We start from the raw sequence: 26453 nt of genomic DNA, 5'->3' as shown, positions 1-26453 counted from the left end.
CCCTGGAGGAAAATTCCTTCCCGACCCCAAATATGGCGATCAGCTAAACCCTGAGCATATGGGCAAGATTCATCAGCCAGATACTACAGAAAATTCTTTCCCAGGTAACTTGGATCTTACCCCATCTAAAACCCATCACAGGCCATTGGGCCTATTTACCATGAATATTTAATTACCAAAACCATGTTATCCCATCATACCATCTCCTCCATAAACTTATCGAGTTTAATCTTAAAGCAAGATAGATCTTTTGCCCCCACTACTTCCCTCGGAAGGCTATTCCAAAACTTCACTCCTCTGATGGTTAGAAACCTTCGTCTAATTTCTAATCTAAATTTCCTAGTGGCCAGTTTATATCCATTTGTTCTTGTGTCCACATTGGTACTGAGTTTAAATAATTCCTCTCCCTCTCTGGTATTTATCCCTCTGATATATTTATAGAGAGCAATCATATCTCCCCTCAGCCTTCTTTTAGTTAGGCTAAACAAGCCAAGCTCCCTGAGTCTCCTTTCATAAGACAAGTTTTCCATTCCTCGGATCATCCTAGTAGCCCTTCTCTGTACCTGTTCCAGTTTGAATTCATCCTTCTTAAACATGGGAGACCAGAACTGCACACAGTACTCCAGGTGAGGTCTCACCAGTGCCTTATATAACGGTACTAAAACCTCCTTATCCCTACTGGAAATACCTCTCCTGATGCATCCCAAGACGACATTAGCTTTTTTCACAGCCATATCACATTGGCAGCTCATAGTCATCCTATGATCAACCAATACTCCAAGGTCCTTTTCCTCCTCCGTTACTTCTAGTTGATGCGTCCCTAGCTTATAACTAAAATTCTTGTTATTAATCCCTAAATGCATGACCTTACACTTCTCACTATTAAATTTCATCCTATTCCTATTACTCCAGTTTACAAGGTCATCCAGATCCTCCTGTAGGGTATCCCTGTCCTTCTCTAAATTAGCAATACCTCCCAGCTTTGTATCATCTGCAAACTTTAGTAGCACACTCCCACTTTTTGTGCCCAGGTCAGTAATAAAAAGATTAAATAAGATTGGTCCCAAAACCGATCCCTGAGGAACTCCACTGGTAACCTCCCTCCAACTTGACAGTTCACCTTTCAGTAGGACCCGTTGTAGTCTCCCCTTTAACCAATTCCCTATCCACCTTTCAATATTCCTATTGATGCCCATCTTATCCAATTTAACTAATAATTCCCCATGTGGCACCGTATCAAACGCCTTACTAAAATCTAAGTAAATTAGATCCACTGCGTTTCCTTTATCTAAAAAATCTGTTACTTTCTCAAAGAAGGAGATCAGGTTGGTTTGGCACGATCTACCTTTTGTAAAACCATGTTGTATTTTGTCCCAATTACCATTGACTTCAATGTCCTTAACTACCTTCTCCTTCAAAATTTTTTCCAAGACCTTGCATACTACAGATGTCAAACTAACAGGCCTATAATTACTTGGATCACTTTTTTTCCCTTTCTTAAAAATAGGAACTATGTTAGCAATCCTCCAATCATACGGTACAACCCCTGAGTTTACAGATACATTAAAAATTCTTGCTAATGGGCTTGCAATTTCTTGTGCCAATTCTTTTAATATTCTTGGATGAAGATTATCTGGGCCCCCCGATTTAGTCCCATTAAGCTGTTTGAGTTTTGCTTCTACCTCAGATATGGAAGATATTGAAGACATGTCTTCAATGTGCAAACAGGGCCAACACATATAACAAGAGTGGAACTAGCTGTTGGCTGGGTATTTCGAGCCCAAAGAGACAGAAGAGACACAACGCTTCAGCTTCTGACAGAAGAGACACGACGTTCCCTGTCTGTGCATGAGTAGTCTGCAGTTATCCATAGGAAGGGGGAACAGAGGATGCCTAACTTTCCCAGTGTAAGGAGGCCGGGGACAGCTGGGAGCAGAGATACTCCAGAGAAGCCTTCCCCAAAGCACTGCATTTTCCTTTTACATGAATTCAGTAGCAGCTTCAAGCTGATGGTGTTTGACCTAAATGCAAGCCATAACATCTGTGTAGTGGGTGGGGAGACTGAGTCAGCAGGACCTTCCAGGGCAGCTAGGGTGGCTATAGCAGAGCAGCCCTGGCAGTGGACCATCAGAGGTGACAGGGAGAGGGGAAGCCTGTGCAACAGAGTAATGGGGGCTGATTTTCATTTTCAATTTTTTTAAAGTATCTTTTCTAATTCCCCTCTCTCTCTCATTAGGCTGGAATCTCTGTGTGCTCACCCTGAACACAAATAAATTATTGTCTTCATGCTATGAAACCAACTCAAGCGTCCCCATTCCATGCACTAACAGTAGGTCAGAGTCAGAGAGATGGCTACTTGCCTCCCACCTTAACACAGGTCTAGGCAAATCCTACCGAAAGCTGGACTTCTATTCACCCTACAAGTCACCAGGAGATGTCACAGGAGGCAACATAAAGATTTAGGGCTAAGTTTCCAAAGGGTTGAAGTTCCACCTCCCTTTTGTACCAGCAATCGGGTAGTTAAGAATTGTAAGTGCCCAGATTTGCACCTAAAATTCAATTACAGATGTAAAACAGTGATGCTAATTGAACCTGCAAAAGGAAAACTTAACCTTCCTGATACAGCCTGCGGTGCTGCCCCACCTGTTGGTCCCAATTCCTGGTGCCAGTTCTGAAAACCAGAGCTGGCAAAATGATAAAACAGGGCAACCTCTCACTCCCAAATGCAGCATCTGGAACAGAGAACTCCACTGAGTGCAGTCTCCAAGGAGGAAGTCAATCTAGGTGAAAGGCTGGGGGAAGCAGTTCTCCCACAAACTGTCATTCATGTCTCAGATCAAGGCGCCAAGCACTTCCGAGATGTGCTGGCACCAGCTTCTTCCCCCTCTCTTCCTCCCCACCCCTCCTGGAGACAGCTGAACAACTCAGAGACCGAAAGTCCCAAGTTCAGCACTTTGGTAACCCTTGTGTTTCAAACTGTAGGCAAAATACCCATAAACTATCATGATACAAGCCACAGCATTCAGCCTTGTCCGCTGCAGTGAGTGCTCCCACCCTCATACCCACAGAACCCCTGCAGCCAGCATTCCCACTCCCACGGCAAGGGCTCCACTCCTTTCTCACACAAAAACTCTCTATACAGCCAGGGCTCTTATCTGTTCCTCCACAGGGACTAACCCCCACAGCCTGAGCTCCCACCCCATCCAACAGGCAACAGTCCCATTCCAATTCCCAAGAGAACTTCCCCTCCATTCATTCTGGAAATCTTCCATCTGATCAGTAATCAACAGTCACAGCTGCCTGGGATATGTCTAAATTCTGTCCCCTAGCTACAAAAGATACAAGTAAAGGAGATGACCTTGCGTAGAGTGCAGTTTGTGCACAATAAGCCAAGTAGCCCAGAAGTAGTCACAATGACTTCTACCCTGCTAGGTATGACTGCCTTTCTCTCACCCCCAATCCCACTAACTCCCTTGGCCTTCCTGGAAGGACCAATGCATTCTGGGAGAAGCCCTGAGCCTCAGGCGCCACAAGCCTTCCTCAGAAAATACAAATCAGCTTTTTACATACAGTCCCTGTTCCAGGCATGTGTTCCCCTAAAGAGAGCCTAGGAAAAGTGTGCTGTAGACCACAGAAGGAATGAGAGACAAGAGCCAGCAAGAGTTGGAACAGCCTCTTCCTCCCCCAGTAACAGATGCTCAGAGGACATGCTGAAGCCTTTTAGGAAGTTTGTGAAAATTTGTGGGGTGGTACAAAACATGGGATGCTGACCAGAACACGATGTCATTGCAGCATTAGCCAGCCACCTGCTGAAAGAATGGGTGTGCATGTGTGTGACGGAGGGATTGCGCCTGTATGCCTGGGGCATATATGTGAAACCATCCATATGACTGTTAGCATAAATATGCCTGTATGCTTCTCACCTGTGTGCACCCCCATGTGCATGGACACTCTCTGTTAGAGAAACTGTACTTGTGTGTGCGTCCATGTGTTAATGTGACTGTGCTCACAAGCACATGTCTCCCCATATGTGTCAGTGGAATTATGCCTTTATGCATACTCCTGTATAACAGCACAGGAGCCTTTGTGAATATGACCAAGTGAACAAGTGCATTTGATAGACAGTCCTAGGTTTCAAATGTAGATACTTAAGACTAATGTACTCAATGCTTTTTTTGCCTCTGTTTTCACTAACAAGGTCAGCTCCCAGACTGCTACGCTGGGCATCACAAAATGGGGAAGAGATGGCCAGCCCTCTGTGGAGATAGAGGTGGTTAGGGACTATTTAGAAAAGCTGGACGTGCACAAGTCCATGGGGCCGGACGAGTTGCATCCGAGAGTGCTAAAGGAACTGGCGGCTGTGATTGCAGAGCCATTGGCCATTATCTTTGAAAACTCGTGGCGAACCGGGGAAGTCCCGGATGACTGGAAAAAGGCTAATGTAGTGCCAATCTTTAAAAAAGGGAAGAAGGAGGATCCTGGGAACTACAGGCCAGTCAGCCTCACCTCAGTCCCTGGAAAAATCATGGAGCAGGTCCTCAAGGAATCAATCTTGAAGTACTTGCATGAGAGGAAAGTGATCAGGAACAGCCAGCATGGATTCACCAAGGGAAGGTCATGCCTGACTAATCTAATCGCCTTTTATCATGAGATTACTGGTTCTGTGGATGAAGGGAAAGCAGTGGATGTATTGTTTCTTGACTTTAGCAAAGCTTTTGACACGGTCTCCCACAGTATTCTTGTCAGCAAGTTAAGGAAGTATGGGCTGGATGAATGCACTATAGGGTGGGTAGAAAGCTGGCTAGATTGTCGGGCTCAACGGGTAGTGATCAATGGCTCCATGTCTAGTTGGCAGCCGGTGTCAAGTGGAGTGCCCCAGGGGTCGGTCCTGGGGCCGGTTTTGTTCAATATCTTCATAAATGATCTGGAGGATGGTGTGGATTGCACTCTCAGCAAATTTGCGGACGATACTAAACTGGGAGGAGTGGTAGATACGCTGGAGGGGAGGGATAGGATACAGAAGGACCTAGACAAATTGGAGGATTGGGCCAAAAGAAATCTGATGAGGTTCAATAAGGATAAGTGCAGGGTCCTGCACTTAGGACGGAAGAATCCAATGCACCGCTACAGACTAGGGACCGAATGGCTAGGCAGCAGTTCTGCGGAAAAGGACCTAGGGGTGACAGTGGACGAGAAGCTGGATATGAGTCAGCAGTGTGCCCTTGTTGCCAAGAAGGCCAATGGCATTTTGGGATGTATAAGTAGGGGCATAGCGAGCAGATCGAGGGACGTGATCGTCCCCCTCTATTCGACATTGGTGAGGCCTCATCTGGAGTACTGTGTCCAGTTTTGGGCCCCACACTACAAGAAGGATGTGGATAAATTGGAGAGAGTCCAGCGAAGGGCAACAAAAATGATTAGGGGTCTAGAACACATGACTTATGAGGAGAGGCTGAGGGAGCTGGGATTGTTTAGCCTGCAGAAGAGAAGAATGAGGGGGGATTTGATAGCTGCTTTCAACTACCTGAAAGGGGGTTCCAAAGAGGATGGCTCTAGACTGTTCTCAATGGTAGCAGATGACAGAACGAGGAGTAATGGTCTCAAGTTGCAGTGGGGGAGGTTTAGATTGGATATTAGGAAAAACTTTTTCACTAAGAGGGTGGTGAAACACTGGAATGCGTTGCCTAGGGAGGTGGTGGAATCTCCTTCCTTGGAAGTTTTTAAGGTCAGGCTTGACAAAGCCCTGGCTGGGATGATTTAACTGGGAATTGGTCCTGCTTCGAGCAGGGGGTTGGACTAGATGACCTTCAGGGGTCCCTTCCAACCCTGATATTCTATGATTCTATGATTCTATGAAGACATGTGCCCAAATTTTGTATTTAGGCTCCTAAATGGGTTCAAACTTGTAAAATACACATTTGGGCATCAAAGAGCCAATTTGATCCTCTCTTTGAAAGCTGGGCCCACAGTATCCCACAAAAAGTTTTCTGAAATCTTAACTTACAATGGCTCAGCTATGACACTGTCATGTTTGCAGAAAACTGGCTTCAGGTCCAAATGGCTGAGATAAAAAACAAAGCATTGGGTTGGGGTCTGGATCTAGTAGAGTCCCACAGAGTAAGTGTTACAGCACTATGTAGGAGCTTGCATTGTGATAGGACAGCATAAAAACATACACAGACAGACCCATTCTCTTCCATCAGAAGAGTGGATGTTGTCCAGGGACCTGGTGCTCTAATGAGCACCTTCTCTTTTATACTATCTAGCAGATTTTCACAAACTTCCTAAAAGGCCTTAGTACTTCCTCTGAGCAGGTCTCTGGAAGCAAGAGGTTCTTTCCAGCTCTCACTGGCTTGCTTGTTCCTCCTCGTCTCTACAGCACTCTTTTCTCAGGCTCTGCTGGTGAAACCAGCGTTAAGATTGGTCTGATTTAATATCATCAGCAAGTATCTGTTAAGAAGGTAAAGAGTATGTTAATGACAGGCATAGGTCATGCTAAACTGGAAGGAATTGCTAGCACCCTGTCAGGAGAGAGAAATAACCTAAAGGGACCTAGAGAAATTAGACACACAGGCAGAAAATAAAGTGAGACTCAGCCTGGGGAAACACAGCTAGTACTTCAGGGGAAAAATAACTCAAAACCAAGATCCATGATGGGAGGGGAAAACCTGGGAAGCAGTGATGCCTAGTGATAGTGGACTGCACACTAGATAGGTGCTCGCAATGCAACAGGATAGCATAAAAGGCAATTCAGTTTTGCAGTGTCTAAACATTCATGGAGCAGGGGGATAGCCCCTCTCTGTACAGTTCTGGGAAAACAGAGATCAGCTCTGGGTCTACGCCTAAGGTCCTGGAGCAAACAGAGAATAGTGTCTCCCTATACAGCTTTCAGGAGACTCCATCTAAAATAATGTAGCAGTTTTGACATCTCAGTACCAGAAAGATGTCCACAAACTAGAGGGAGTACAGAGGAAAGCAACAGAAGAAAGAGACTGAAACAACTAAATATAACTTGTCTTATGGAGGACTGGAGGGGGGCAGGGAGATATAACAGTGTACAAGTACCTGAGGAATGTAAATACCAAGGAAAGGAGGACTTACTTATGGTGGAAGATAGGATAAGTGAGATGAAACTAAGAAGGGGAAATTTAAGCTGAATATCAGGGGGAAAAAACATCTTAATGGTAAGATCTACTAGACTATGGAGTAATCACTCAAGGAAAGTGGAGAAGCCTCATTACTTAGGACACTGAAAAGCAGACTCGCTAAAGTCCTGGAACTTTCCCTCTAGGGACTAATCCTACAGAGAGATAGTAGGTGTGAACTAGATGAACACATGGGATTCATTGCTGCCTTTAATGTTGATGATGCAAAACACTGCCCACGGCTTCCCAAAAGCCTGGTACAGATGCAACCTCTCCTCCAGCCTCTGTCAAATGCAGCAGCCTATCCTGGATCACAAAGCAAAGCAGGGGAAGAATGGTACGGTCAAAGGGAGAGTCAGGTTATTCCTCTGAACTTCCACAAACTGGTCTGGCCACTGCATTTTGCCACGACTGAAGAGAAGTCCCAAGATATTTACCAATACCTCTCTACTGAGTTGGTGTGAGTGAGATGCCCCTGGCATGTTTCTTATATGATTATAAAGGGGCAATGAGAACAGGCTTCAAACAATTTAATTTTATCCCAGGCAGGAAGAAATACAGAACTGAAGTAACAGAGATGGGACTGTCTCTTTGTTATGTTTGCACAGGGCCTAAAACAAACGGGCCGGGACCTCTAGACACTACCACAATACAAATAATAAATACATTAACTCCTCACTTAACGTTGTAGTTATGTTCCTGAAAATTTGTGACTTTAAGCGAAACGATGTTAAGCAAATTCAATTTCCCCATAAGAATTAATGTAAATGAGGGGGAGGGGGTTAGGTTCCAGGGAAATTATTTTTCCACCAGACAAAAGACTATATTATATATACACACACACACATGCAGTATAAGTTTTAAACAAACAATTTAATACTGGTACACAGGGCTGATGATTGTGAAGCTTGGTTCAGGGGGTTGAGTCAGAGAGATGGATATTTCCCAGGGAATGCCTTACTGCTAAATGAGGAACTAGCAATCAGCTGAGCCCTCAAGGGTTAACCCATTGTTGTTAATGTAGCCTCACAGTCTACAAGGCAGCACAAATGGAGGGAGGGGAGACAGCATGGCAGACAGAGACACGCACTGTGTGGGAGAGAGAGAGAGAGAGATGCGCATTGCCCTTTTAAGTATGCTGACCGCACTAAGTACACTGCCTTTGTAAGTAGATCAGCAAGTTGAGACAGAAGCTGCTGCCAGGAAGCTTCCTCCATCCTGAGCCCTGTCGTGTCCCATCCCCATCCCCACCCCCCCCCACCCCCGCTCTATGGAGATATGGGGTAAGCGGGCTGCAGGAGCAGGAGCACACCCTGACATTAGCCCCGCTCTTTCCCCCCCCACACACACACACAGCAAGCAGGAGGCTCCAGAGAGCAGCTCCAAGGCAGAGGGCAGGAGCAGCACACGGCAGTGGGGGAGGGACAGCTGAACTGCTGGCAATTGATAGCCTACTGCCACACAGGGAACTTAGGGCAACGGGGAGCTGATGGGGGGCTGCCGGTCCACCCTGGTTCCAAGCCCCCATCAGCTAGCTGCAACGGGTTGCTAACAACGTTATAAGGGAGCATTCCGCAACTTTAAACAAGCATGTTCCCTAATTGATCAGCAATGTAACAATGAAACAATGTTAACCTGGACGACTTTAAGTGAGGAGTTAATGTATAATAATCCAGGCCAGGCCAGGATCAGACCTGGGGACTTTTCTCTACTCTACTTCAGTGCACAGCCTCACTTCTGGCAGCTCCTGCGCTTCTACCCTTGCAGGTGTCCCCCTGACCATAATATCTCACATTGTCCTAAATCCTTCAGTGAACAGGGGATTGTTCCCTTCCAGGAGAGACCATGGGCATCTCTGTGCTAGGAATGCTCATTTCCAAGTCCCAAAGCAGACTGGATTCAGATGTGGCCAACTCCAATCTCACACCAGAGCCCACAAAGTCCCCAAAATAAAAAAAACCCTAAGCCACCCAATAACTGCCCTACAAGCAGCCCTCCAGCTCACCTACCTGGTCCTGCAGCAAAGCCTCCCTCCTGCCTGTCTCTCTTGTTAGTTCCTTTTTTCCTTCAGTGCCAATGGCTGAGGTTTTGCCTTTGCCCTGACAGTGATCTCCCACCCAGAGCCTGGGAGGCCTGAAGAGCCCGCAGCAGCACAAGCAGAGAGAGAGAGTGTGAGTGAGTGTGAGTACTTTCAGGCCAGTGAGTTCTCAGAATGGGCTGTGCTTTTCTGCTCCTTCCCTCCCTCCCTGTGGGCTGCCGGATGCCCTTGGTCCTGTAACTGAGGGAAGGAGAAAGGAGAAGGGGTTACTCCAGTTCATTCACACTGTACGCAGGGCTCCCTTTGGCCTCTTTTCCTGTTTGCCTGTAAATGCCAGCTCCCCTGAATGAGTGATGACGAGAAAGGCTGATTTGTTCCCTGTGGCTCAGAGTTTGGGGGTGAGTTGGGGAATGGTGTCGGGATTTCATACAGTCACAATTACTGGTATGGAGTTTCTCATGGTGTCATCTGCCCAAACTCTGTTAGCCTCTGGCAGAGAGGTCAATCTAGATCTGGACAATGGCTGCCTCAGAGCTTTTCTACATGAACATTTAGTTCACAGCAACCTGTGGTATCAATCAATCCCTCAATAGCTTGCCATGCACTAATTGTCCACGTGGACCCTGCTGACATGCACTAAAAGTTCCTTGGTGTGCTATGATCTACCCCCACTTTGAAACAGGACTAGATCAAAGTGCCCTGAGGAACTGTTAGTGTGCATCAGAAGGGTCCACGTGAACAGTTAGTGCGCAGCGGGTTAACACAAGGTAGATTCACACCCCAGCTTGCCACAAACTAAATGTTTGTGTAGACAAGCCCTAACTCAACTCCAGACTATTCTATTCTAACTGGGATTTTATACTGTACCCATCATGTTGGGTTTTGAGCCTCAGGCAAATCTAGAGCATATACGACCTCAGGGAAAGCAGAAATCAAGACATGTATGGGATTCAGGAAGGAAGATGTTATCATGATGATCCCCTCCCCCCCTTCCCCCCCTCAAACCACAACACACAAGTGATGGAATGGCAGTCACCCCTCATCATCCCTATCTCCACAAGAGGAATGGCTCCCAAAGACATAATCCCAATTGGGTGACAGAGTCCAGCTGCTGCTTAGAAGCTATATAGGTCCCTGCAGCACCTGCATGGGAGAACAGCAGCAGAGCCTGCTATTTTGAAACTGAACTGCAGCAACCCTGGGAGCTTGGCTTTGACTTCAGCTCAGCATCAGTTTGACTTCACTATCAGCACCAATTTTTGGATGGCAGGAAACACAAAGTGGCTTTGACTTTGACAGGGACTTCAAACAGGAAAAATCCCATCTGTGCTCCTCCCAGGAGGAGAAGCAGAGAAAAACACACCAACAAACACCCCTCTTTCCAACAGGAAAACAAAGACAGGTCTGCTCAGCTGCTTGTGTAGGGGAGCAGAGGAGGGGTGTTTAGTCTGGGCCTTGTCTACACTAGAAAAGTATAGCTATATCAACAAATCCTCCTAGTGGAGACACAGCTTAGACCAGCAAAAGATTTATTTTGCCAGTATAGTTTATATTGGTTCCCTGAACAAAAAAGCTATACTGGGAACAGAACGTTTTGTTGGTATAACTGTCATAACTATGTTGGTTGGAGGTCTGTGTGATTTTTTTCCACACTCTTGACATATCTGTGCCAGTAAAACTTTTAAGTGTAGACCAGGCCTAGGAAGCCTACAGAAAAATTCTACTGGGAAACAGCCTGATACAACCAAAACCCTGGTCTGAGGAACTAAAGCTGAGAAGCTTGCAGCTCACCAGACAAGTTGCTGATCTGCACTTAAACCTTCTAGGTGCAGTGATAGCTCAACCTGGCCAATCTGAAGGCTGAAAATGAGAACTAGTCCCTGCCTCAGTTTTCTTTTAAATTCTACCAAATGTCAGCAGAGAGAGAGAATTTGCATGCCCCACTGCTTTACTGAGTCTCCACTAGGAGAATTTGTTGATATAGCTATACTTCTCTAGTGTAGACAAGGCCCCAGACTAACTGTATACCCCAAATCAAAAAACACAGTAAAATAACTAAAAAAGAGCCACCGTTGCTTAACAACCATGTAAAAGAAGCAGTGAGAGATAAAAAGGCATCTTTTAAAAAGTGGAAGTAAAATCCTAGTGAGGTAAATAGAAAGGAGCATAAACACTGCCAAATTAAGTGTAAAAATATAATAAGAAAAGCCAAAAAAGGAGTTTGAAGAACAGATAGTCAAAAACTCAGAAGGTAATAACAAAATGTTTTTTAAGTACATCAGAAGCAGGAAGACTGCTAAACAACCTGTGGGGCCCCTGGACAATCGAGATACAAAAGGAGCACTTAAATACGATAAAAGTTATTGTGGAGAAACTAAATGAATTCTTTGCTTCAGTCTTCACGGCTGAGGATGTTAGGGAGATTCCCAAACCTGAGCCGTCCTTTGTAGGGGACAAATCTGTGGAGTTGTCACAGACTGAAGTGTCGTTAGAGGAGGTTTTGGAATTAATTGATAAACTTAACAGTAACAAGTCACCGGGACCAGATGGCATTCACCCAAGAGTTCTGAAAGAACTCAAATGTGAAATTGCAGAACTATTAACTATGGTTTGTAACCTGTCCTTTAAATCAGCTTCTGTACCCAATGACTGGAAGATAGGTGATCCTGGCAATTACAGACTGGTAAGTCTAGCGTAAGTACCAGGAAAATTAGTTGAAACAACAGTAAAGAATAAAATTGTCAGACACATAGAAGAACATAAATTGTTGGGCAAAAGTCAACATGGTTTCTGTAAAGGGAAATCATGTCTTACTAATCTATTAGAGTTCTTTGAAGGGGTCAACAAACAAGTGGATAAGAGGGATCCAGTGGACATAGTGTATTTAGATTTCCAGAAAGCCTTAGACAAGGTCCCTCACCAAAGGCTCTTATGTAAATTAAGTTGCCATGGGATAAGAGGGAGGATCCTTTCATGGATTGAGAACTGGTTAAAAGACAGGAAACAAAGGGTATGACTAAATGGTAAATGGCGAGGGGTAACCAGAGGTAAAAGTAAGCCAGTATGGTCTGGTACGGCGTACCGGCAAGAGCCAGTACACCATGCTGGACCAGACCGGCTTCCCCAGGCTGGCGCTTTAAATGGCCCGGGGCTCCTCGCAGCGGCCGGAGCTCCGGGCCCTTTAAAGTGCCACCAGAGCCCTGCCCCCACTACCCCAGGGGCTCTGGCAGTGGGGCTCGGGCAGTGCTTTAAAGGGCCCGGGGCTTCAGCCGCTGCAGGGAGCCCTGGGCCCTTTAAAGCACCGTCCGAGCCCTGCTGCCGGAGCCCCGGGGTAGCGACGGCAGGGCTCCGGCAGTGATTTAAACAGCCAGGGGCTCCAGCCGCTGCAGGGAGCCCTGGGCCCTTTAAAACACCCCCCAAGCCCCACTGCCAGAGCCCTGGGGTAGTGGTGGCAGGGCTCCGGCGATGATTTAAAGCGCCCAAGCTCCACTGAGGTAGCAGTGGCCAGAACCCAGTGTCCTTTAAATTGCCCCTGAGCCCTGGGGCTCCCAGCTGCCTCTGCAGCTGGTAGCTCCAGGGGTGATTTAAAGGCCCCGGGGCTCCCAGCCGCAGCCCTGGGGCGTTTAAATCTTGATTTAAAGGGCCCAGGTATTTAAAGGCCCCGCCTCTTCTGGTCGAGGCCACGCTCCTGCCCCCCACTCAAGACTCCGGAGTACTGGTAAGTCCTTTAAGTTACTTTCACCTCTGGGGGTAACTAGTGGGGTTCCCCAAGGGTCAGTCCTAGGATCAATCCTATTCAACTTATTCATAAATGATTTGGTGAAAGGGGTAAACAATGAGGTGGCAAAGTTTGCAGACGACACTAAACTACTCAAGATAGTTAAGACCAAAGCAGACTGTGAAGAACTTCAAAAAGATCTCACAAAACTAAATGATTGGGCAACAAAATGTCAAATGAAATTTAATGTGGATAAATGTAAAGTAATGCACATTGGAAGAAATAATCCCAACTATACATACAATATGATGGGGGCTAATTTAGCTACAACAAATCAGGAGAGAGATCTTGGAGTCATCATGGATAGTTCTCTGAAGACATCCACACAGTGCGTAGCGGCAGTCAAAAAAGTAAACAGGATGTTAGGAATCATTTAAAAAGGGATAGAGAATAAGACAGAGAATATCTTATTGCCCTTGTATAAATCCCTGGTATGCTCACATCTTGAATACTGCGTACAGATGTGGTCCCCTCATCTCAAAAAAGATATACTGGCATTAGAGGTTCAGAGAAGGGCAACTAAAATGATTAGGGGTTTGGAACGGGTCCAGTGTGAGGAGAGATTAAAGAGGCTAGGACTTTTCAGCTTGGAAAAAAGGAGACTAAGGGGGGATATGATAGAGGTATATAAAATCATGAGTGGTGTGGAGAAAGTGAATAAGGAAAAGTTATTTACTTGTTCCCATAATATAAGAACTAGGAGCCACCAAATGAAATTAATGGGCAGCAGGTTTAAAACAAATAAAAGGAAGTTCTTCTTCACACAGCGCAAAGTCAACCTGTGGAACTCCTTGCCTGAGAAGGTTGTGAAGGCTAGGACTATAACAGGGTTTAAAGGAGAACTAGATAAATTCATGGAGGTTAAGTCCATTAATAGCTATTAGCCAGGATGGGTAAGGAATGGTGTTTCTATCCTCTGTTTGTCAGAGGTTGGAGATGGATGGCAGGAGAGAGATTATCATTACCTGTTAGGTTCACTCCCTCTGGGGCACCTGGCATTGGCCACTGTCGGCAGACAGGATACTGGGCTAGATGGACCTTTGGTCTGACCCAGTATGGCCATTCTTATGTTCTTATTCCTCCTCTAGCTTCAGTCAGTTATTCATACCCATTCTGCACAGAGCTAATTATATATGGTTAGACAAAACTGTGACAACCAGCTTTTCTTTGAGGCACCAATTCTAAGATCTAGATTTTCCTTGGTCCATTTTCAGGTAATGTTACTCAAAGGAGAGGGGTAGGAAAGGCCAGGGGAAATGCCCATATTTCAGAATGGTGCAATGGGACATATATACAGGGAGTTGTTGACTGGGAACCAAAAACTGATCTTAACATGAAGCTTGCACAGAAGTGAAGATTCTCCATCCATTGTGAAATGATGCAGACACGCCACATCATGGAGCAAGGAAGAGACAACACCTGGGATCCTGCATTTGTCCTCTGTGACCCTCAATCCTAGAGACTTCACACTTGTACTCTGGGGACTAATAGTTCCTTTCCATATGGATCTGGGGAAATACCACCTCAGTCCCAAAAAGATATTCACAAATTGGAGAGAGGTCAGAGAAGAGCAAAGGTTGAATATTAGGAATAATTGCTTGACAGGGTGTTGCAAGGGAAATGGCAGAAGCCTCATCCTGGGAGTAATTAAAACAACTCAATAAAGGCCAAAATGACATTTCAGGGTCCAATCCTGCTCTGCTCCCTGTGGGAACAGTGGAAAATGAAGCAGATAGCATCCAAACGTCTTAAGTACTTTTCATCTGCAAAACCCTTTAGAAACAACCAAATTAACCATCCCCCCCCAAAATCCTGGAAGGTAGGAGAGACCACTATCATGATTATTGCCTCCCAAAGGCCTTCTGCAGCCCAGCACTATACAAGAAGAGAAAGGGGAGGAAGAATTACCATGAAAAATCAAAGATAACACCGCATCCTCTGGATTCCCCTGAGTGCCCCAGCACAACTTCTTGGTATGAACCTCTAATTGTCACTAATTCCTCTGGGCAGGGAGATGGCCCAACCTACCACTGGCATTTAAGAAATGATAGAAAATAAACAGAAAAGTTATCCCAGGGAAGCAGAGTACACAGGGAGGGCAAGTAAATTGCCCAAGGCCATCTGATGAGTGAGCAGCTGAGCCAGGACTAGAACTCAAAAGTTCCTGCCTCCGACTCCCAATCCTACACCCCAATCCCGGACACCTGCCTCTTTTGCGGCATGAGGGAAACCCTGGTGCACGTCTATCTGGAGTGCGCCAGGCTGCAGCCCCTATTCTGGCTCCTCACAAATATTTTGTTAAGATTTTGGTTGCAACAGGCCTGTTTGACAGAGAGAAATCTAGGTTTGGGAGTCTTATTGGGATCCAGGAAGATTTTGGCCCCACTAAGTCGCAGGACCTCCTGGTCAACCTCCTCCTGGCCCTGGCTAAAGTGGCCATCTATAAAACCAGGGTGAGGAGGTTGGCCGATGGAGTCTCCTGTGACTGTGGGGCCTATTTCCGATCCTCTGTTCGTTCACGCCTCCGGGCAGAGTTCCTCTGGGCAGCGTCCACTGACTCCCTTGACGCCTTTGAGGAGCAGTGGGCGCTGTCCGGGGTTCTCTGCTCGGTGTCCCCATCAGGTTCCCTTTGTTTGACCCCTTGACCGCACTCCTGTCCCTGTTGTTCATTAGTTGTCCCCCCTAATTATTTGGTTTTCTAGGTCTTGTGGACCCCCCCCCTTAGGCTGGGGGGGGATCCTTTAGCAGTAGGCGGGCTTTGCCCGCCCACTTCCTGGATCCCCATAAGACTCCCAAACCTAGATTTCTCTCTGTCAAACAGGCCTGTTGCCACTCTAATTTCCACAAAACTGGGCAACTTCTGGTGCCCAGGTGTCACAGGGTCTCTGCAGGCTTCCTCCCTCTTGAGCCTGCGCCCGGCGTCTAGGCTGGTATAATAAAGAATCTTCCATGCCTTCTTTTGCTGGATCACCCAAGTGTCTTTATTTACAGTGTTTGTGCAGTTCCTAGATCTCCCAACAGCTAGTGCCCCACAGACCCTCCCCAGGGTCTTCTGGCTTTTGAGGCATCCTTCTTTGGTAAGGAGACAGCAATACCACCATCCCATCTCCTCCCAGGATAGCTTACTCACTGAGGTTTGCCTGGGGCTTTTATAGCCCTCTTGTGCCTCAGCCCAGCTGTCAGTACTTAGCTCAGCATGTTCCTCTGAGCCAGCCCTCATTAGGGCTTGCAGCTGGGCTCCCTGCTGAATCCTTGTGTCTCTACCCCTGGCCTCCTGGCCAGAGAGCAGGCTGCAGCCAGCATTTTGGCAGGGCCTTAAAGGGGTTTACCCCTGCCCTGCCACACCAGGGGATAAGAAATAGGAGGAAAACAGAAGAGAGGGATGGGGAGTAAGAGAGAGTGACAGTAATGCTTATTGGAAAATAATATACTTCTTTTTTTTGCTAAGTCATCCTTCCTCTCTCTCTCTTCTACTGTCTGTTTCATCAACTTGTTGCATCTTGCCATAACTTAGATCCGTGGTTTTCAAACCGTGGGTCACAACTCAGAATGGAAGGGACTGGATCGTGGCAGCTCTGATGAGCACCGCTGACCAGGCCGTTAAAAGTCCTGTCGATGGTGCTGCCCAGCTAAGGCAGGCTGCGACACTGCGCTGTGCCCTGGAAGCAGCCAGCAGCAGGTCTGGCTCCTAGACAGGGGAGGCCATGGGGATCTGCGCGTTGCCCCCACCCTGAGCACCGGCTCCGCACTCCCATTGGCTGCTTCCCGGCCAATGGGAGCTGAGGGGGGTGCCTGCGGGTGAGAGCCACGCGGAGCCACTTGCACACCTCCACCTAGGAGCCGGACCTGCTGCTGGCCACTTCCAGGGCATAGCACTGTCTGCGGTACCAGGACAGATGGGAAGCTTGCCTCTGTACCTCGGCTGCGCTGCTGACTGGGAGCCGCCAGAAGTAAGCCCATGCCCCAATCCCCTGCCCCAGCCCTGAGCCCCCCCCCACAATCCTGGAGTCCCCTCCTGCACCGCAAACCCCTCATCCCTGGCCCCACCTCAGAACCTGCACCCCGCAGCCCAGAATCCTGACCCTATCCCACACCCCAACCCTCTGCCCCAGCCCAGAGCCCCATCCCAAAATCTGAACTTCTCATTTCTGGTCCCATCTTGCAGCCCTCATCCCCGCACCCCAAGCCTCTGTCCCAGCCTTGAGCCCCTCCTACACCCCAAACCCCTCATCCCCAGCTCCACTGGGTTGCAGGCATCAAAAATTTTCTTCAACTGGGTCGCCAGAAAAAAAGTTGGAAAACCACTGATCTAAACTGTATGCTCTTGGGAGCATGGACTCTTTACAGTGTGTCTGTATAGCCCCGAACGCAATGGGGCCCTGACTGATGCCTGCTGGTTCTGTTGCAATACAAATAAATGAATTATAATAATAATAAAGGAGGAGAGAGATTTGGTACTGGGTTGAGAAATGGGCAGGAAAATCATGAAGATTCCAAAGACCAGCAGAGAAATGTTTTTATTTCCATTAACAGCAGTAACAGCCTGTCTGCATACAGTGGCCAGGAAGGAAGGATGATACCATAGTACATTGCCTACATAAAAACATAAATTAGATACTGGGACTGGGGTCTTAATTCACTAGATAGTCACTTCAAAATAAATGAGCTCAACTATTGATATTGAATATCTCAGTCTAGTCCCCATATGTCCAAAACCCAAATACTTCGGCAGGATTTACTGTCTTTACATTTAAGATAATGGAACACTAGGGTCAAGACTGAGGTGCAGCAGTAAAGCTGGATTAGGGAACCCAGAACTGGATTATCAGGTGATACCAGGAAGTATTTAGGGGTATCAACAGAGATGTGAAGGTGCAGGGGGGGAAGGACTGAAATAGTGGATGGGGTTCACAGCATGTCAGGAGCAAGGACTTTAGGAGCTCTGTGTGAGGGATGCCTGCACAACATTTGGCCATATTTTGCCTGGCTCTAGTCAGCATGACCACTGCACTTCTTCTATTTGGGCCAAATTCAATTAAACACTGAAGAAAAGAAGAAACTCCATGTGCTGCAACAGTTTGTAAGGAAGCCGAAAATCTTCTGTAAAGCTGCAGAATGAAAAATAATGGGTGGGATGGATTAAAAGGTCTGTGCAAATGAGAGAGGATCTGTGTGACAGCAAGAGAGCATGTGAGAGGGCGTGTGACAGTCTGTGTAACAGAGTGCATGTGTAGATCTAATTCCCTCTGAGGCATTAGTCCAAATGTGGAGTTGAACTTTCTGCAGACTTTGTGCTGCCAAGCATTGTCCCTTCTCACAGCCTCTGACATCACCACAAATGCTCAGCTGGAAAACAGTCCTGGAGTCAGGCACAGTCTGCTGATTCTGGGCCAGCCAGTGAAAGGGCTGCACTCAGAGCACACCCATCAGATGGGAAGCAAGAGCCCCCCATTCCAACAGGAAGTCTCCAAATACTCAGTAGATTTAGGTGCCTCCAAATGCCCCATCCTTAACACAATCCAGTCCAGCATGGGCCACAGGGTCAATAACATTACATGTATCAGTCCTTCTGGAATTCCAGCCAAAATGAGCTCAAATCTCACATTTACGTATTAGCGGAAGAACTGATCTGAGGATCAAATAAACTGAGAACAACTACATCATGGGATCAAAACGACAGGGAAATTTACCTGTATTTAGGTAAAAAAAAATTTTTTTTTGAGTAATAATGTCCACAGATCCATTACAATGGGTTCTTAAGCCTGCTCGCAGCTGGGGTGCAGAACCAGAAAGGTCAGTCACACGCAGCAGAGGAATGCCCCACTGCCTGAACTTCCCTTCAGTTGAGACAACTTCCACAGCCAGAATGACATAGTTCTGTTTTCCCAAAGTACAGATTGTGCTAAACATATTTTGAAGAAAATACAATTATAGTTTCCCCTAATGAAATAAACTGAATCTTTTAATGCCAATTTTCTGGATGATCCTTTTGTATTCAGAGTGGACTGGATCTGTGAAACTTATTACTTGAAGAAAGGAAATTTGCAGGTCAGTACAAATAAATTTTCCTATTCTTCATCCTGCTAAGGTCCACAGATTCATTGCAATGGGATTTTCACAGTGGTATGTCTCCAGAGTAGGAAGTAAGATCATCCTTTAAATATAGACATCCATAATACATTATATTATCCTCTATTCTTCTCTGGGCATTAAGGTGTGGAGAAAACCTGCTGAAAATTAACAAAGGTTAAAGTCTGAATGTCCAATATATAGTTGTTTTGGAGAATGTATGTCTTGATGGCCATGTGGCTACCTAGCAGATCTCATTACAGGAGACACAACTTCCCTGACCTGAGATTGCTAATGTTCCTAAAGACTGGATTTGATGCTTAACAGAAGGAAAAGTATTTCTTGAATTTTACTTGGAAATGAATGCTATAACAGTTTTAAAGGCTACTTGTCTGAATTAAAGGTACAATACTGGATCCCACCAAAGAAAGCTACCTACTTCTAAAACTCGTCTGATTGGCGGTAATAGCTATTAGGAAATCTATTTAATGCAAAAGAAGTGTGATATCATATCTGCCACAGGGATTCCATTTGGGTAAGACTGCAAGAATCAGAATGACGTTCCAGAGTCAGGCTCTATAACCTTGTGGGGCTGACACCACAGTAGTTTACCCTAAGAAGACATTTAACATAATTTGTACAAAACTTCCTTTTCTTGACCATACCGAGAACATTATAGTTCAGAGACTTGATCATTTGCTTGGGCACTCTCATACAACCACATTACAACACGTCTGGAGGAAATCCAAGATTATGCTTCGTTGGCTTAATGTGGTAATTAAACCACGCATTTTACTTCAACCACTACACTGTACTAAGTTCTACTTGTTGACGTTTTTCTGGAGTCCACAGGAATAATCACTTCATCCACGTATCCATTTTGGATACTATCTGGTACTGTTTGGAGGATTGGTTTTTGCAATTGCAGACCCCCTCAGTGAGATGGAGACATCAGAAGATAGCCATTTCCTCACAAATTGAAAGTCTAGCATCACTTGGAGTCTAACTCCAGATAAGGCTCCTTGAGAGTCTTGCAGATAGCTCTGGGACAAGAGCAGCTACTGACTCACCCAGTATCCTGAATTTGTTCCAGCTAGGTTGGGCATTTCACAGGTCCAAAAATAACTGGTGAATTTCCTGGCCAAATATTGGTCAAAGATTGCCAAATAACGTCAAAAATGATCAAATATTTTAAAGCACTAATTTATTAGATTTAAATACTAGACCATCCCTGACAGGTTGTCATAAATATAAAGGGAAGGGTAAACACCTTTAAAATCCCTCCTGGCCAGAGGAAAAACCCTTTCACCTGTAAAGGGTTAAGAAACTAGGATAACCTTGCTGGCACCTGACCAAAATGACCAATGAGGAGACAAGATATTTTCAAAAACTGGAGGGAGGGAGAAACAAAGGCTCTGTGTGTGTGTGTGAGAGATGCTTTTGCCGGGGACAGAACAGGAATGGAGTCTTAGAACTTAGTAAGTAATCTAGCTAGATATGCGTTAGATTCTGTTTTCTTTAAATGGCTGAGAAAATAAGCTGTGCTGAATGGAATGGATATTCCTGTTTGTGTGTCTTTCTGTAACTTAAGGTTTGGCCTAGAGGGATTCTCTATGTTTTGAATCTAATTACCCTGTAAGGTATTTACCATCCTGATTTTATAGAGGTGATTCTTTTACTTTTTCTTCTGTTAAAATTCTTCTTTTAAGAACCTGATTGCTTTTTCATTGTTCTTAAGATCCAAGGGTTTGGGTCTGCGTTCACCTATGTAAATTGGTGAGGATTTTTATCAAGCCTTCCCCAGGAAAGGGGGTGTAGGGTTTGGGGAGGATTTTGGGGGAAAAGACGTTTCCAAGCGGGCTCTTTCCCGGTTATATAACTGTTAGACACTTGGTGGTGGCAGGGATAAAGTACAAGGGCAAAAGGTAAAATAGTTTGTACCTTGGGGAAGTTTTAACCTAAGCTGGTAAAAATAAGCTTAGGAGGTTTTCATGCAGGTCCCCACATCTGTACCCTAGAGTTCAGAGTGGGGAAGGAACCTTGACACAGGTATTTGTCCAACCTGTTCTTAAACACCTCCAATGATCGGGATTCCACAACCTCCCCTGGAAGCCTATTCCAGAGCTTTACTATCCTCAGAATTAGGAAGTGTTTTCCTAATATCCAACATAAATCGCCCTTGCTGCAGATTAAGCCCATTACTTCTAGTCCCATCTTCAGCTGACATGGAAAACAATTGATCAGAATCCTCTGTATAACAGCCCTCAACATAATTGTAGACTGTTATCAGGGGCCCCCTTAGTTTTCTTTTCTCAAGACTAAACGTGCCAAGTGTTTTTTTACTTTTCCTCATAGGTCAGGTTTTCTAAATCTTATTTTTTTGTTGCTCTCCTCCGAACTCTCTAATTTGTCCACATCTTTCTTAAAGTATGGAGCCCAAAACTGGACACTGTAACTCCAAATGAGGCCTCACCAGTGACAAGTAGAGGGGGATAGTTATCTACCATTTTTTACATACAACACTCCTGTTTATACACCCCAGAATAATATTGGTCTTTTTAGCAACTACATCCCATGGCTGACTCATAAAATTTCTGATCCACTATAACCCCCTGATCCTTTTCAGCAGTACTACTGCCTACCTAGTTATTCCCCATTTGATTTCTCCTTCCTAAGTGTAGTGCTTTGCACTTATCTTTACTGAATTTCATCTTGTGGATTTCAGATCAATTTTCCAATTTGAGAAGGTCATTAGGAATTCTACTCCTGTCCTACAAAGTGCTAGCAACCCTCCCAGTGTGGCATCATATGCCAATGTGATAAGCATACTCTCCATTTCATTAGCCGAGACATTAATTAAAAAATTGAAGTGTCAGACCCAGGACAGACCCTTACAGACCACCAGTAGATGTGTGATACTGAACCATTAATATCTAGTCTTTGAGTACAGTCTTTTGATCAATTTTCCAACCACCTTATTGTAATTTCATATACACCACATATTGCAGAGCATCCACCGGCAGCTCCCTGCCCCGCCCCCAGCCCCAGCTCACCGCCGCTCCGCCTCCTCCCCTGAACTCACTGCCCTGCTCTGCTTCTCTGCTGCCCCCCCACCCCGGCTTCCCGCGAATCAGCCGGGGGGTGGGGGTGAGAAGCAAGCGGCGGCTTCACACTCAGGCCCAGGGAGGCGGAGGTGAGCTGGGGGGGGGGGGGCGCGCAAGGAGGGCCGCCTGCGCCACAACAGATAACCCGGGGGGCGCACAGGGAAAGTGCTCCCCACCCCAGCTCACCTCTGCCACCCTGGGCCTGAGCGCAAAGCCGCCACCTGTTTCTCAGTCCTCCCAGGCTTCCCGTGCGAACAGCTGATTCGCAGGAAGCCGGGGGCGGAGGCGGGCGGAGAAGCAGAGCGGGGCGGCACGTTCAGGGGAGGAGGCAGAGCTGAGGTGAGCCGGGTGTGGGTGGGGAGCTGCCAGTGGGTGCTTTGCACCTACCAAATTTTCCCCGTGGGTGCTCCAGCCCTGGAGCACCCATGGAGTCAGTGTCTGAGGCGCCACTTCTGGCTGGTTGTTAAATTTAGAAGCCTTTTTAGAACTGGTTGTCCCTCGTGGAGTCGGCACCTAAGGCGCCACTTTTGATGTGATCAGTGGGGGGAGCGGCCACTTCCCCTGCTCCCCCCCAGCTACGCTCCCCCGCCCCTAGGAGCCAGAGGAACCTGCCGGATGCTACCTGGGAGCTGCCCCAAGTAAGCACCGCTGGGACTCCCCACCTCACTCCCCAGCAGGTGATAGGGGAAGGGGGGTGGATGGGGCAGGGGTCCCGGGGGGACGTCAAGGAACGCGGCGGGCTGGATGGAGCAGGAGTCCGGGGGGGGGGGGGCAGTGAGGGGGCAATGACCCCCTCTTGGGGTGAGGAGGGAATCAGTTAAGATTTTGGCAGCTCATCACTGCATATTGCTTCACATTTCTTATGAGAACGTCATGAGGGACAGTATCAAAAGCCTTACCAGAATCAAGATCTATCACATCTACAGCTTCCCCTCATCCAGTAGGCCAGGAACCCTGTCAAAGAAGGAAATTAGGTTGGTTTGACAAGACGTTCTTCGATTAAAAAATGAAAGAATGGCAACAAGATGCAACCAAAAAGGTAGGCCACCACCTACATCAGGGCATTTTTGCTGGAATATTTGACCACAACCAAATGATAAGTGGTCAATTTTGACATTATTTGACCAGGCCATTAACTGGCTTGCCAAGCCTAGTTCCAGCTACCACTTGTAAAATAGCATTCTCCCTCTTGTTTTACTCCAAGGACAGCTTCATCTTGCCATATGATTTGTATTCTTTTCTACAGCCTCTAGTAGGAGAAAGGAAAAAGTAGATTTATAATCCTATTATTCTAAATAGTTTCAGCTTTCCATAAAGTTTCCCACTGTATCACTAAGAGAGCTGGAAACTGATATGCCCATGATGAAGGCCCCACATGTGTGCATGAAACAAATTTGTGTCTCACTATCTTTTTCAGAGAGAAGCCCACAGACTATGGGATTTTTAGGTTGATGGGGATCATATTTTCAATACTGACCATCCATGTTAGCATTGACTGTGAAAGCATGTGGAGAATGTCAAATACATTTCACACTTTTATTTTTATTGTTCTTGAGCTGCTGTTGACAGAGACCTTTCATGCCAATGGGAGGGAGCTGAGGTGATGCCTGCCTGGAGTCAGCTGCCTGTGAAGGGCCTGTATAGTGAGGACATTCTTTCAAGTAAAAATTTCCCCAGTTAGAAATGATGAGTCCCTGGCCACCACAGAATATAGCCACATTTATCTTTGACAGTGAGAGGTTAAACTTGGACTGGAGCACACTGAGGAAACTTCTGGCCTTATAAAATGGAGATGAGAGGACTAGAAAGAAACAGATGGTGGGCCAAGATGTTCCTTACTGCCTGCTTGTTCTTCCATATCTGGGCTCTTCCCCCAACTCTCATCACTCCATGGCCTCATCACTCCATGGCCAAGGGGAGGAGATGGGGACGAGGACAAGGCATGGCAACCTGCAGCAGCTGCAGCTAAGAACAATAACCTGGACGTTAAAGTGTTGCAATCCACAGTGGCAGCCAAAGACAACAGCCAGATGGTTAGGGCACTGTGACCCACAGCAGCAGCCTGATCCTTACCTAATCTTTTAGGTGAGGCAGAAAATCCTCATTCCTCTATTATGGTATCTTCTCTAGGAACACACAGAGAGTTAAATAGCTATAGCATGTCTAGGGAAGCCCCAGACCTCCTAAGCATAGTTTCACAGGACTCTGTACTCTGCCTGAAAAGGTCTATCCTCTATTTTGTTTGTTTTAAAATATACATTTTATTATTTTTATCCCCTAACTTTCATTCAGAGAACTGGCTTTTCTCTACTAAGAAGAAAGCATTCCCTTTTTGTGTGTGTGAGCACACCCACAGGAATCAAAACAAGGACCCCTTCTATCTCTCTCTGGGAAGATACTGGCCAGGGGCTGAAGAACGGAGTCCCCAGAAAATCTAACCCTCTCTATTGCATGGGATCTACAAGGGCCAGATGGGTCTGTCTCTCCCCTAGAAGTCCACTGAAGAAATCAGCAGGGATCCCTGGAGGCTTATTACAGAAGTGGCAGCAGAGAAAAGGAACTGGACCCAAATGCCTCTTAGCACACTCTCTGGTGTTTATAAAGTAATCAATTCCAAGGCCAGAAGAGATCACTGTGATCATCTAGTCTGACCTCCTGTATCACACAGACCCCAGAACTTACCAAAATAATTCCTATAAAAACATCCAATCTTGACTTTAAAACTGTTAACAAGGCAGAATTGACAATAACCCTGGGTAAATTGTTCCAAGGGTTAATTACCCTCACAGCAAAAAAATTTACACTTTATTTTCAGTCCAAACTCATCTAGCTTCAACTTCCAGCCATTGAATCATGTTATACTTTTCTCTGTGAGACTGAAGAGTGTATTATCAAACATTTGTTCCTCAGGTGGATGTTTTATAGACTGAAAATAAGTAACCCATTAACCTTTTCTTGAGCTCATTGAATCTACCACTATAAGGCATGTTTTCTAATCCTTTAATCATTCTCAAGACTCTTCTTTGAACCCTCTACAATTTATCAACCTCTTTTTGAATTGTGGACACTGAACCGGACACAGTATTCCAGCAGTAGTTACACCAGTACCAAATACAGAGGTAAAATAACTTCTCTACTCCTACTCGAAATTCCTGTTTATGCATCCAAGGATCACATTAGCCATTTTGGCCACAGCGTCGCACTGGGAGCTCAAATTCAGCTGATTAAGCATCATGACCCACAAATCTTTTTCAGAGTTATTGCTTCACAGGATAGTCCCCCATCCTATAAATATGGCCTGCGCTCTTCATTCCTAGAAGCATATATTTACATTTAGCAGTATTAAAATGCATATTGTTTGCTTGCACCCAGCTTACTGAGCAACCCATATCTCTCTGTATCAGTGACTTGTCCTCTTCATTATTTGAAACTCCCCTATTTTTTGTGTCATCTGCTAACTTCATCAGTGGTGATTTTAAGTTTTCTTTCAGGTCACTGATAAAAATATTGAATAATGTAGGGCCAAGAACCCATCCTTCTGGGACCCCAGTAGAAACACACCTGCTCTATGAGGATTCCCCATTTATAACTGTATTTTGAGACCTCTCAGCCAGTTTTTAATCCATTTAATGTATGTCATGTTAATTTTATATTCTGATTTTTTAATTAAAATGTTGTGCAATACCAAATTAAACACCTTAAAAGGTCTAAGTGTATTATATCAACAGTATTACCTTCATCAACAAAACTTGTAATCTCATCAAAAAAGATATCAATTTTGACAAGATCTATTTTCCATAAATCCATATTGCATTAATTATATTACCCTCAATTAACTCTTTTTTAAATCAAGTCCCGTATCAATCACACCATTATCTTGCCCTGAATTGACATCAAACTGACAGGCCTATAATCACTCACGTGATCCCATTTACCCATTTTAAATATTGGCACATTAGCCTTCTTTCAGTCTTCTGAAATTTCACCAGTGTTCATAGATTTATTGAAAGTCAACATTAATGATCCAGCAAGATCTTAAGCCAGCTCTTTTAAACTTCTTGGATGAAAGTTATCTGGGCCTGCTGATTTAAAAAATGTCTAATTTTAGTAGCTGCTGTTTAACATCCTCCTGAGATACTAGTGCAATAGGAAGAGTATCATCTTATGGTATGACATTATTTGTTTTTTTCCCCCAAATACAGAACAGAAATATTTATAGAACGTGTCTGTTCTGCATTATCATCAATCATTCTACCATTTCCATCTAGTAATGTATCAATACCATTGTTAGGATTCTTTTTGTTCCTAATATACTTTAA

At 45.6% G+C, this 26453-nt stretch overlaps 1 protein-coding gene across 3 annotated transcripts in view; it reads right to left on the bottom strand.

Annotated features, from left to right (window-relative positions):
* NR1H3 (nuclear receptor subfamily 1 group H member 3) overlaps window positions 1–26453 on the bottom strand; it is a 58878-nt gene that overhangs the window by 28615 nt on the left and 3810 nt on the right. For 2 of the 3 annotated variants that reach the window (XM_077818656.1, XM_077818658.1), the window contains exon 2: window positions 23034–23088. The exons of the other annotated variant lie outside the window; for it this stretch is intronic. The gene's annotated coding sequence lies outside the window, so the exon portion shown is untranslated. The remainder of the gene's footprint in view (window positions 1–23033; window positions 23089–26453) is intronic. 3 annotated transcript variants of the gene reach the window in all.

The sequence above is a fragment of the Eretmochelys imbricata genome, chromosome 6, assembly GCF_965152235.1.
Source record: "Eretmochelys imbricata isolate rEreImb1 chromosome 6, rEreImb1.hap1, whole genome shotgun sequence".
Taxonomy (NCBI): domain Eukaryota; kingdom Metazoa; phylum Chordata; order Testudines; family Cheloniidae; genus Eretmochelys; species Eretmochelys imbricata.
This window is presented reverse-complemented; position numbering and strand designations above follow the sequence as displayed.